At 34.1% G+C, this 12,850-nt stretch overlaps 1 protein-coding gene across 5 annotated transcripts in view; it reads left to right on the plus strand.

Moving 5' to 3' along the window:
- Window positions 1–12,850, plus strand: part of ZZZ3 (zinc finger ZZ-type containing 3) — a 118,178-nt gene that overhangs the window by 55,505 nt on the left and 49,823 nt on the right. The window lies entirely within an intron of this gene.

Consider the following 12,850-nt stretch of genomic DNA (forward strand, 5'->3'; position numbering starts at 1 on the left):
GGAAATCTGTCAGGCTACAAATCTACATTTATCTTAGTTACTTACAATTTCCAATTAAAACTTTTGATTTAAAAAATGTGCTTTATGCATCATCATTGACTTTTGTGGTGTAGAGAAGTATTACTGTTAGTACTGTGACAGCTAATGGTATCTTGTAATTGGCTTATTAGCAAGAGTCAGTCTACTCTATAGTTTACATAAAGCGTTTGAGAAAGATTTTTCCTAATTCTAAATTATAGGGAGACTACCTTAAAATACTGTTTGTTCTCAACTTTGTCATAAAGGTACTTTTTAAAATGAAGAATTCACTGTCCAGATTTATCACAGTTTTGCTTAGATTTTCTATGCAGTATTCTGGGCAGTAACACAAAAGGAATTGGAGCTAACTTTGTCTAAATCAGGAAAGGAACAGTTAACAAAAGTGCTTATCATAAATATGATCAGCAGCAGTAAAAGACAGACTTAAATATGAGTTAATCAGTTTTACTTCTCCAGAATAGTCTTTTGAATTATTATCACAACCAGATTATCTAGACTGTGTAATAGTACTTATTTGAGGAACCTTTTTAATATTTTTGTTCTGACAGTTGTCAGAGTCTGCTATATATTGAATCAAAGTATCAAATCCTGCTTGTAGAATATAATAATCTTTTACTATGCCTTATAAATAGTTCAGATTTGTATTTGATAACATGGTAGTCTTTTAGCATAGATCTCTTTTCTGAAAATTTCCTTATGTTTTCTTTATAAATAGCATTTTAATATTGTGTTTAATAGATCATTTTGTCTGAGCATTTTACTTATTTTGTGGAACTATTAGCATTTTCATGTATTTGAAATGTTTGAAGTCCACTGTGAGGTGAAAAAACAATTCATTAAGTGAAGTTTTTTTCAATTTGAGGTGAGTTGAGTTCTTGCCATTAGTACACATGTATCAGTTTTCAAAAGTAGAGTTGTTTTTCTGCAGGCACTAGGAAACAGAGTATATGTCTTGTGGAAATACCAAGAACTCAGGAAGTATGCATATTTTCAAAATGATACCTATTAATTCTATTTTTTGCTTTTTATTGTGTCTTTGCTAAAAAAGTTACTCTCATAAGGTTTAGCTGCTTATTAAGATGGAAAGTATTTTCCCTTTGAAACATTGTTACTTTTTTGGGACATGCTCTTCTAGTGATTCTGAAGAATGATGTTCCTATAACAATTATCTAAAGATAGTGGCCATAATATTTGAAGAGTGAGGTGCATACTCTTAAACCTGTGAAAATGAGAGCAATATGGTTTCATGGGTTGCTTAAGATAGAGAGTCCTTTGGAATTTGGAGGATAGTTGCTCTATTAGGACAGTGTTTTCAAGTTAAATTAGTGCCTTGTTGGATGATTTTGGGCAAAAGAAATCATTCTTTCTAGCTTTTTTGCCTTTTCCCAGATCTTTTGAAAATAGCACCTCTTGACACTTTAGTTTTAACTCTTTTCCCCCAAAGGAAGCAAATCAGGAGAAGTGAGATGGAGAGGGAGCATCTTGATTAACATCTTGGTTAAAGATAATCTAAGGAAAATTGGGAGATGATGCTTGATCATATCATATGTAATCTCTTTCATTAGAATCCCTATTCCTGTGCTTTTTATCTAGAATCAAGAGATGGTTAGATTAAATATTTTGGTTTTGACTCTTTTTACCCAAGTTGTCATTGTTAAAAATAGCATCACGATACCTGTCAAATACTTTCAGTTCTCAAGTAAATTTCTGGCGGTTGGAAAATGTTGTTAAAAGATACTTTGGGGAAAGAAAAAAAAAAAAGACACTGGGGATAGATGGATTACTGTCCTCCTGCACATGCAGACTCCACTGGTAGGGCGTGAGTACTTCCTGATAGCCATTTTTGAAAATATGAATAGAAGACACTGAGTGTGATCTAGTTCTTTGTCTGGAGCCAGGAGTCCATAACTCTTACTTATTCAAGTTGCAGTTTTCTGAATTAATATTAATTAACAAACTTTTAGCATTCATCCTATAATTTATCTTGTTTGCAAGGGTATCACATATAGGGTCATTAGTCACTTGTAAATGTTTGAAAAGGTATTGTATGTCTAAGTCCTAGACTTAGACCCTCTTCATGGCAATTGGGCCATAAATGCAGATGTTTTGGGTGCTTGCCCTGTTTCCTCCCTAGATGCCATCCCTCTTCTCCAGCACATAAACCCATAGGTGCTTTTATATATTTATTGTTTCAAATGGAGAACTCCACTGTGAGCAAGAGACTAAAGAGTATTTTCTTCTCTGGCATGATTCCAGCTGTGGATTATTTTACTAGAATATGCCTTAAAGATTAGGGGATAGAAGATCAAAAAGAAACGTACTTTATCTCAAGACACTCTCACTTCAAGGTTGATAGAGTCTAGTGGCAGATAATACCTAATGATCCTCTTTTTGGCCTAAATAACCAGACTGAGATCATGTGCTTACCTGTGGATTGCTCTTTTGGGTAATTGATCTTTTGCTGATTTTGAATCAGAAGCACTGAAACTGACATCTAAATTTTGAAATTCTGGTCCTATGGAGAGTAGATATGTAAGATTTTAGGTCCTGGCCTTTATTTTTTAAGCTTTTTATTTTATATTGGAGTATAGTGATTAACAATGTTGTGATACTTTCAAATGGTCCTGAGCTTTAATGTTTAGAGATTTCCTTCCAATTCACTGGAAAATAAATTTTCAAATGAAAATGTGATTTTGGTCAGTTGCCTCTCAATTCTCATTGTATCAATATAAGAATACTTAAGTAAAATTGTATTTGAAGGGCCTTGGTTAGCTTCATGTATGCTTTTATGAACAGATAGAAGGTAAAGATCAGATTTAGGGTTTCTAGATTTTTTGGGGTCTTAGAAAAGATTTAACTTACTGATAATATTGCTAATATTTATTTTTAAGTTTCTAGATAATTAAAGTGTAAAACAGTTTTTGCTCTTCTAAGTATTGCTCATGTAGTCTTCAGGTCAGAATCATTTTTAAATTATATTAATATTACAAGAATTACAGTTTCAAACTTGCTTCTCTGAAAACATTAATGTACTAAATAATTATGATATGTCCTACTGTTGCACAGTGCTTATAAAGAATCAATTGATATTTCATCAGTTTCAGAAGCTACACAGGAAAATTCTCATGAGTTCTTCTAGATTCACTACTTTCTTTGACATTACTTTTGTTGTTTGTCAAAGTAATTTCTCTTGAAGGGCCAGAAAACTCCCAAGAATAAGGATGGATTTTGCTTAGAAAGCACTAGAGTTGTCATTTTGCCCTGCATAAAATAGTTTTACATTTGTACTGTGTTTCGTATTTTGTAAAGTAATTCCATCTAGTTTCTCATTTGACAGCCACAACAACTTGGAAGTAGACAGCATAGGTGGCAGTATACAGTCTCTATTTCCTAACTCATAGTTAAAGTTTTTAGGTTATTTATTTAAAGCATGATGAATTCTAGGGAGAAATGAGGTTAGAACTTCAGTCTTTTAATTGATAGCCTGAACTCCACTTGATTTCCTCATCTAATAAAGATTTATCCCATGGACTTTGGGGTTTCTAGGTTGAGAATACTCGTGGAACAGATCTGGGATACTCAGTTTTCAGAATTTGTTAGCCTAAATTTAAGCTCCATAATTATAGTCATAATTATTTGGTTTTACTTATCAGAGAATCAGCTTTATAGGTAAGTAACCTGTTCATTGAATGAAATGCTTTCATGTTCGTTGTTTTGAAGAACATTTTGTTAGTGTGTCTGTGAAGGAAAGCTACCAACTACTGGGGAAATAAAACAATGGCTGCAACTTGTTTTTACATAGAGAATTTGGATAATTTGCAAAAATTAACTTGTGGCAGGTGGTTTAGAGTGCAATTAGGTGTAAGTCAAAAGTTACGAGGGAAAACTCGTGGGAAAAGGCTATGAACTATAAGAGCCAAAATGGGACAGTAGTTTGACACAAAGATTGATAGGAGAAGGGACATAACTGTCCTAAGTATAAATTATTTCGGTTGTAAGTGGAGTAAGCCATTGACTAGTCAAATACTCAGTGAATTCTTTGTCTTTTCCTTTGAATACCAACATCTTTTATTTCAACTAATGTCAATGGTATCTAAAAGTAGTTATCTGCCTATAATTCAAGTATATTTGTACTCAAATATTATTTAATCTGTTCTTTTTGATTTAGGGTCATCTTTGCTGACAGAGGTTATGTGGTAATACTTTTTCTGGCATCACTGCCAGAATAGGTCTGTTTTCACTTAGGTTAAATGATTTGGGCTTCTTTGCTTTTTAATGTTTTTATAACATGGTTTCTTTTCATTGTTCTTTTCTAATTTCTCTGGCTTATGCTTTTCTTCTTTTTTAAATTTTTGTTGACTTTCAATAATCACTTGTGTTACGATGGTACTTTCCTCTGGTAGCTCAGTTTTCCATTCATTTTGGCTGTTTTTAGCTTTCTTTAAACTTGGAAATAAGAATAACCAAGCTTATCAGAATTGTCTCATGATTGTTAACAGAGAGACTAAGCAGTTTCTTTGTGAATGAGTAAATAATTATTAGTTAAATTTTTTTTAAAATTGTGTATTTTCTTGTTTGCTTCTTCTGATTTGGAGGCTGTGTCCTATGTAGGTTACCAGGTATCTAAAATTTGAATAAATAATAGTTGTTTCTTTGTATATGACAGTAATCAATAGTAATGAAACCCATCTAAAGTAATTATCATTTATTTGAGACTAATTGAATCTTAGCTTTTAGTTGCAGGAGCTTTGTTTTTGTAATTTTTACAGTAGACTGAAGGTATTGTATTTTTACATATTAGTAGTCTATACCTTGTATACTGTATCTGTGATTTGTCATCAGGTATTATAACGTATAGTAATAAGTGGGAAGATCTGTTTTGTGACCTTTCTATTTCTCCTCCCCACTCCTCCCTCTTTCTTTTTTTAAAAAAATTAATTTATTTTTTAATAGAAGGATAATTGCTTTACAGAATTTTGTTGTTTTCTGTCAAACATCAATACCTCCTTCTTTCATCAGTGGAATGTATCTACCACATTTCCTTTTCATTATGACGGAAAGCTGCTTCTACCTGTCTCTTTAATTTCTGATTTTAATGAGAGGAAATTTTTCAGGTGGTTAGAGGAGATTGAATAATTTGTTCATGGTTCTCTCAGTAGACAGAATTCTTTATAGTGTGTCATGATTTTATTTTCATGTGTCTAGTAATATTTATTTTCATGTGTCTAGTAATATTGTATTGTTGTTGAGGGTCTGGATTTTGTTCTCTTCCTTTAAAAAGTATTGAAATTTGACCTGACAGGCAGGTAGTTTTCTTGATGATAAGACTGATCTTAATAGGCTTATATACTTTTAGCTCTGTTAGGGGGAAGTTCAGGGTAACCCATGCTCAAGATCAAGTTTAGCCTCACTTCTATGTTATGGCCTTCCAGGTGTCTCATTTAAAAAAGGTCTTTCCTCTGACTAGTTGAAACCCTAATTGACTCTAGCCTTGTGAAAACATTGGTAGTTACTCTTTGCTTGGTCCTATGGAATATCATATTTTATATGAACAGCTTTATGTTCAGCCAAAGACTCTAGGTTTCTGTGTTGTATCTTTTTCTGTTTTGCTTCTTCTTTGGTACTCTGTCCCACAAATTCCAGTCGCCTTAGTTTGCCCAAACTGTATTTTCTTATCTTTTTGCTCATCAAGATCCCTTCTTGTTCCATGATGCCTCACTCATGATGCCTCCATGTAGAAAGTGAGTGTGATCCTAGGGGTTTAAATTAGCTCATTTGTTTGCCCTCTCTCACAGGTCGTGATTCTGCACTGCCTATTTCCCATTGTCTAATTATTTCTATGTTTTCTCCAGTTTTCTAGTTATGTATAGCAGAAGGGTATTCAGTGTTAGCTACTCTGTCCTGAAAGTCTCTGATTTAATTTTAATATGCATTAGGTCCTTCCCTAGTGGCTCAGATGGTAAAGAATCCGCATGCAGTGCAGAAGACCTGGGTTCGATCCCTGGGTTGAGAAGATCCCCTGGAGAAGGAAATGGCAACCTACTCCAGTATTCTTGCCAGGAGAATTCCATGGACAGAGGAGCCTGGAGGGCTACAGTCCATGGGTTTGCAAAGAGTCAGACACGACTGAACAGCTAAGCAGAGCACAGCACATGCATTAGGTATCTTTTCTTCTTACGACCTTCACCCCAAGCCTACAGTTGGACCATTTAGAAATTAAAAATTTATTTATGTGTTTATTTGGCAACATTGGATCTTACTTGTGGCACACAGGATCTTCTGACACGTGGGCTTAGTTGCCCTGTGGCATGTGGGATCTTAGTTCTCTGACCAGGAATCAAACCCATGTCTCCTGCATTGCAAGGCAGATTCTTAACCACTGGACAAGTCCCTGAAAGTTATTTTTTGTTGATGCTCCTTTGACAGTGAGGGCTAGTTTTTAGCTATATGATTAATTAGTTTAAGTAACTTTTTCTAAGAAGCTTGTATGAGAGAAATTGGAGTAATAACAGTTTGAAGAATGAAGGTAAAAGAAACTTGACAATGTTTTAGTTGTGTTGATGAGGTGTTGTTATGGTTGAAGCAGAAGGAAAGAAGTAGGTTTCTGGTTCCAGATATAGCTCAGGAGAATGGGTAGAAGAGAAAGTGACATCCAAGAACACGCGAAACATTGTTTACTAGGTTTAGAATGGTAACTGTAAATAATTAAGGAATAATGTAATATATCTGGATTTTAGTTAACTATTTTTCTTAGACATTTCAGATTTTTTTTGCTGGACCAAGCTTTTTGTATTATATTTTCAGAAAACCAGGGCTTCCCTGGTGGCTCAGACATTTAAAGAATCTACCTGCAATTCGGAAGACTAGGGTTTGATCCCTGGGTTGGGAAGATCCCCTGGAGAAGGCAGTGGGGCAACTTATTCCAGTATTCTTGCCTGGAGAAATCCCATGGACAGAGGAGCCTGGAGGGCTACAGTCCATGGGGTCTCAAAGAGTTGGACATGACTGAGCAACTAATACTTACTTTCAGAAAACCAGGGTGCCCTTTTTATGACCATCGATTTAATCCACTTTCTGCATATTTTTTTTTTTCTGGAATAAAATTAAACGTAGAATATTTTTCAGAAATCTGTTTTTCGTGGTACTGCAATTTTTATCATTTAAGTTGAAAAACTTTGACTCAACTCTTTTTTTCTTTGCTACTTTTCACTTGTCTCATGTTATCCTTCCTCTTAATTTTTAAGAGTATTTTGATCATATTTTAAATAATAAATCTCAGAATATTTAAGAGCATAAATTTTTTTGCTATGTTTAAACTTTCATTAGAGGGAAAGCGTCATCCTGGTAGCTTATTGGCAATGAGGGTAGGAAGTATGAGTGAAAAAAGATTGAAATCAGAACCTAAAAGTATCTTCTTAATAAACTTCAAAGCATAAATGAATGTGAAGAGTCAGTTAAAGTCAGCAAATATAATATTTTCTGTCATAACTAGAGTTTTTTTGTAAAGCTACCAGAGGTGATATTTGTATTTTATTTTTTATTATTTTTTATTTTATATTATTTTTGACTGTGCTTCATAGCATGTGAGATCTGGAAACATGGAGTCTTAACCATGTGACTGGCAGGGAATTCCAAATGTTTGTGTTTTAAAAATGTTAAGTCATTTAATTTTAAAATCTCAGTATTTAAAGCTTTTTTTATTTGTAAATTATTTGGAGAGGTTAAATTCGATCTGAGAAGTGCTCCAATCCCCTTCCATTACCATTTTAAACTGGTAGTATGGAACTGGGTAAATGTCTTTAACTTCTATAGTAGTCAGTTTTCTCATCTGTAAAATTGACATGATTTGATTTCTGTAATTCTATTGTTTCACATGTCTGTCATATATGTGTATACATGTGTGTGTGTATATATACATGTATACATATACATATATATATGCATATATGATTTTGAATTCTTTTTCTGCCTTTCCCCTTACTTTTGGCCCTGCTCAGGCTTTAGTTGTTTACTTTCTTCTTCTTTTGCATGCTGTCTCTGAGCATTCTCATTGCTGTGAAATTACCATCTATATATTGATAGATTTCCAAATTTGTATCTCCAGTCAGATTATTCTTGAACTTTGGACCATTTATAAGATACCATTTGCATTTTTCACAATAACTCAGTGGAACATGTCTGACATTGAATTTAACCATTGCTTCCTCCACACATACTCAATGTTCAACACCACCTTTTTACTTAGTTGGTAGGGTCTTTCATTTAGTATGGAAAATGTACTCACATTTTTCTTCAATTATTCTTCACCATAGTTTTCTCTCCCACCAGTGTGGAGTCAGCTTTATTTCTTGGTTACTAATGGTCACTTTCTTTTTTTTTTTTTGAAATTTTCTCAGTTTAAATTTCTTTTTTTTTTTTTTCCATTTATTTTTATTAGTTGGAGGCTAATCACTCTACAGCATTGTAGTGGGTCTTGTCATACATTGACATGAATCAGCCATGGATTTACATGTATTCCCCATCTCGATCCCCCCTCCCACCTCCCTCTCTACCCGATCCTTCTGGGTCTTCCCAGTGCACCAGACCCGAGCACTTGTCTCATGCACCCTGGGCTGGTGATCTGTTTCACCACAGATAATATACATGTTTTGATGCTGTTCTCTCGAAACATCCCACCCTCGCCTTTTCCCACAGAGTCCAAAAGTCTGTTCTGTACATCTGTGTCTCTTTTTCTGTTTTGCATATAGGGTTATCATTACCATCTTTCTAAATTCCATATATATGTGTTAGTATGCTGTAATGTTCTTTACCTTTCTGGCTTACTTCACTCTGTATAATGGGCTCCAGTTTCATCCATCTCATTAGAACTGATTCAAATGAATTCTTTTTAATGGCTGAGTAATATTCCATGGTGTATATGTACCACAGCTTCCTTATCCATTCGTCTGCTGATGGGCATCTAGGTTGCTTCCATGTCCTGGCTATTATAAACAGCGCTGTGATGAACATTGGGGTGCACGTGTCTCTTTCAGATCTGGTTTCCTCAGTGTGTATGCCCAGCAGTGGGATTGCTGGGTCATATGGTAGTTCTATTTCCAGTTTTTTAAGAAATCTCCACACTGTTCTCCATAGCGGCTGTACTAGTTTGCATTCCCACCAACAGTGTAAGAGGGTTCCCTTTTCTCCACACCCTCTCCAGCATTTATTGCTTGTAGACTTTTGGATAGCAGCTATCCTGACTGGCGTGTAATGGTACCTCATTGTGGTTTTGATTTGCATTTCTCTGATAATGAGCGATGTTGAGCATCTTTTCATGTGTTTGTTAGCCATCTGTATGTCTTCTTTGGAGAAATGTCTGTTTAGTTCTTTGGCCCATTTTTTGATTGGGTCATTTATTTTTCTGGAATTGAGATGCAGGAGTTGGTGAAAAATTGAAAGCATTTCTCCTAAAATCAGGAACAAGACAGGAGTGCCCACTCTCACCACTACTATTCAGCATAGTTTTGGAAGTTTTGGCCACAGCAATCAGAGCAGAAAAAGAAGTAAAAGGAATCCAGATAGGAAAAGAAGAAGTGAAACTCGCGCTGTTTGCAGATGACATGATCCTCTACATAGAAAACCCTAAAGACTCTACCAGAAAATTACTAGAGCTAATCAACGAATATAGTAAAGTTGCAGGATATAAAATTAGCACACAGAAATCCCTTGCATTCCTATACACTAACAATGAGAAAACAAATTAATGGTCACTTTCTTAAATGAATTCACTGTCTTCTTTGCCTAATGGCTGCTCTGGTTCACTGTTATTTCCATTTTCCTGGTTACCTTCTTTGCTCTGTCTGCAAAGGGAGAAGGTTGTCTCAGTTTTAGATATCATATTCTCTGTGAAATCTTTCCTATCTTCCCATGAATGATTAATTACTCCTTGTGAACTCTCTCATAGGAAATTATTTCCTGTAAACATGTACCATACAGTAAACCTCATGCTCTTTGCGGGATCCATGGTTTTCTTGTTGGTTGAGGTATCATTGAAATTTCAAGGCTGTCCAGTTTGAAAATGTCAGAGAGAAATTTGGCATGCTTTTCATACAAATTTTTTTATACCATTAATTTGACTTTGAAGATTCTGAATTTATGAAGTTAATACTAGTGATTTCCCTGTTTTTACTTAAATCTAAACTTTAAATTTTCAAAAGAAAAAATGAATAACCTACATAAAAATCATTCACATAGTTCACTAAACTTAGAAATTGGGCAAAGATAATGGCAGGGTGTGGGAAGTTAAAGGGTGTGTCTCATGATCAGGAATGGTTGACCAAAGTGCTTGGTTAAAATAGTGTTTCTACATGGCCATGTAAAAAGTAAGCTCAGTTTTTAACACCAGACTGAAGATAGGAAGTCATTGTATTGTAAAACAGACTTACAAGTTTGGTATGATCAGAATGTTTTATATGGCTTCAGATGTATTTTTACAATCTAGAGTTTTGCCAGTAGGCTTTAAAAAGCATATGGAATGATGAGAATTTGGTTGGTGTTGTCTATTGAATTGAATGACTTGAAAGAAAATGTGTGTCCTGGTCTATGTGTTTCTGTCTTATTATTTGAAGATATTTATCAGAGGGTATTATCCAACTTTCTCTGTACAAACTAATAATTTTGAGTGGATACTAGAAATAAATATGACAAGACATATCCTTGCCTTTGAAGTTATTGTGAAATGATTAGCTATCTTAACAGATAGGCAGTTTGCTTATATTTGAGGTGTGTTGCCTGTTAAGAATTTGAAATTCTAGCTTATCTCAGTTATTTGAAAGTTCAGTGTATTTTCAATTCCAGAATAGAATTAGAACTTTTTAGATGGTTATAGTGGATTATTTCTTAGAATGGGTAATTTCCTAGGTGATTGAGGAACTTTTATAATATTGACCACAATACAACTGCATTTAGCTTCCTATTTAAGAGGGAAAACTCAAGAATTCTTTGGATTTAGGAAAACAGGTACTAAGAACAAGCTGAAATATCTTCAAGTTTACTACCACAAGAAACCTGGAGTCTTTAGAGAGGGGGAAAAAAACATTATTTGAAAGGTTATAAAATTATGAATTAAAAAGAATGACACATTCTTTTTAAAATGGCCTGTGAAAGCTTTTGTATGATTCTTCAAAAGGTATTCAATTTGATACAAATTGAATCAAAGTATTGAATACTTTGAGTTTAATAATTTGAATACAAAGTATTAAAGTCCATAATTAATAAGAAACCTCTAAGTTATTTAAAACTACGGAGGAAAATAAAGTCAAGATAGTCAGAGCTTGTTTTAGTAAAACCTTGTTGGCTTCAGGAATCAGAAATCCATTCAAAGTATGTCAAATAAAAAAAATTTATTTTGAATAAATAGTAGACAGTCTTATGAATATCCAGGGTGAGAACATAAAGTCTAACCAATGCCTCAATGGGATTATAACTGTCAGTATTCAATAGTATACTCTCTTATCTCTGCTTCTCTTTGTGCAGTACAGACTGTGGGTTTTTCTCTTTATGAATGATTTTTTTTGGCATACAATTTTGTCTTCTTTCTCCCATAATTTTATTTTGCAAATGGCAGTGACTTCCCACTATGTTTGTCCTGGTCCCTACACTGTAAGATCTTTCTTCTGCAGAGCTGCTGCTTAACATTATCTAAAGAGAAACTGGTTATTGACTCTGCAGTAGATGGACTCTGCTGAGTCAGGTTTCTGTCCCTGGCAAAATTCTCAGTGGTCAGGGGTGGAATTACTGTGGAGGGTTGTGGTGGAGCTGGAAGCAGTCTATGCTGGCGTTTTATTTGTGTAAGGATATGTTTTAGAAAAGAGGTTGGTGGGCTATATAGGCGGTCAAAACATCATGCTCATTATAGACCATTTGGTGTTTGGGGTCAAATTGTATTCTTGATTAGTTAGTTAGGTGCCTATAAAATGGGTTATGGGAACCCTCCTACATTGCTAGTGGGAATGTAGAATAAAACGATGCACTGCTGTAGCAATCTTTGTGGCAGTTCGTTGATATATTAAACATAAAATTACCATATGATCCAGCAGTTCTGTTTTTAAATATATACTGAAAAGAATTCTTAAGAACAGGTGTTCAAATAAAAAACTTACACAGATGTTCATGACAGCACTCTTCACTGTAGGAAGAAGGTAGATAAAACTCAGATGTCCATAAAGTGATGAATGGATAAAAAAATTAGTTTTATCAAGACAATGAAATACTTAACTGCTCATCTGTAAAGAGGAATGAAGTACTTTTATGTATTACAACATGGATGAATTTTGGAAACATTAGTCTAAGTGAAAGAAGCCAGACACAACAGATTACATAGTATATGATTTTGTTTATGTGAAATATCTAGAATAAGTAAATTCATAGGGATAAAAAGCAGGTTAATGGTTGTTAGCAGCTGATGATTGCACAACATTGTGAATGTACTAAATGTCGCTTGATTGTATGATTTAAAATGGTTAAAATGTGAATCTTTATTATGTGGATTTTAACACAGTAAAAAAGAATGCCAAAAAATAAAGTGTGGATGAGGTATATGCATACCAGAGGATGCTTGAGATAATCTCTTGGGAGATAGGAAGAAAATGCTATTTATAATAGTTTTCCCCCCGCTAGGTTCTTTGTGTTTATATAATAAGTATGGTGAAACATATAATTTATAAGTAATTCTACATATATTGGAAGCATGTGCCCACTTTTTATTTTATTTTTACCAGGAGAGATGCTTGGTACAAAAAATATGAAAATCATTGTTTTTAACAAGGAAAAG

Source organism: Muntiacus reevesi, chromosome 1, assembly GCF_963930625.1.
Source record: "Muntiacus reevesi chromosome 1, mMunRee1.1, whole genome shotgun sequence".
NCBI classification, from domain to species: Eukaryota; Metazoa; Chordata; class Mammalia; order Artiodactyla; family Cervidae; genus Muntiacus; species Muntiacus reevesi.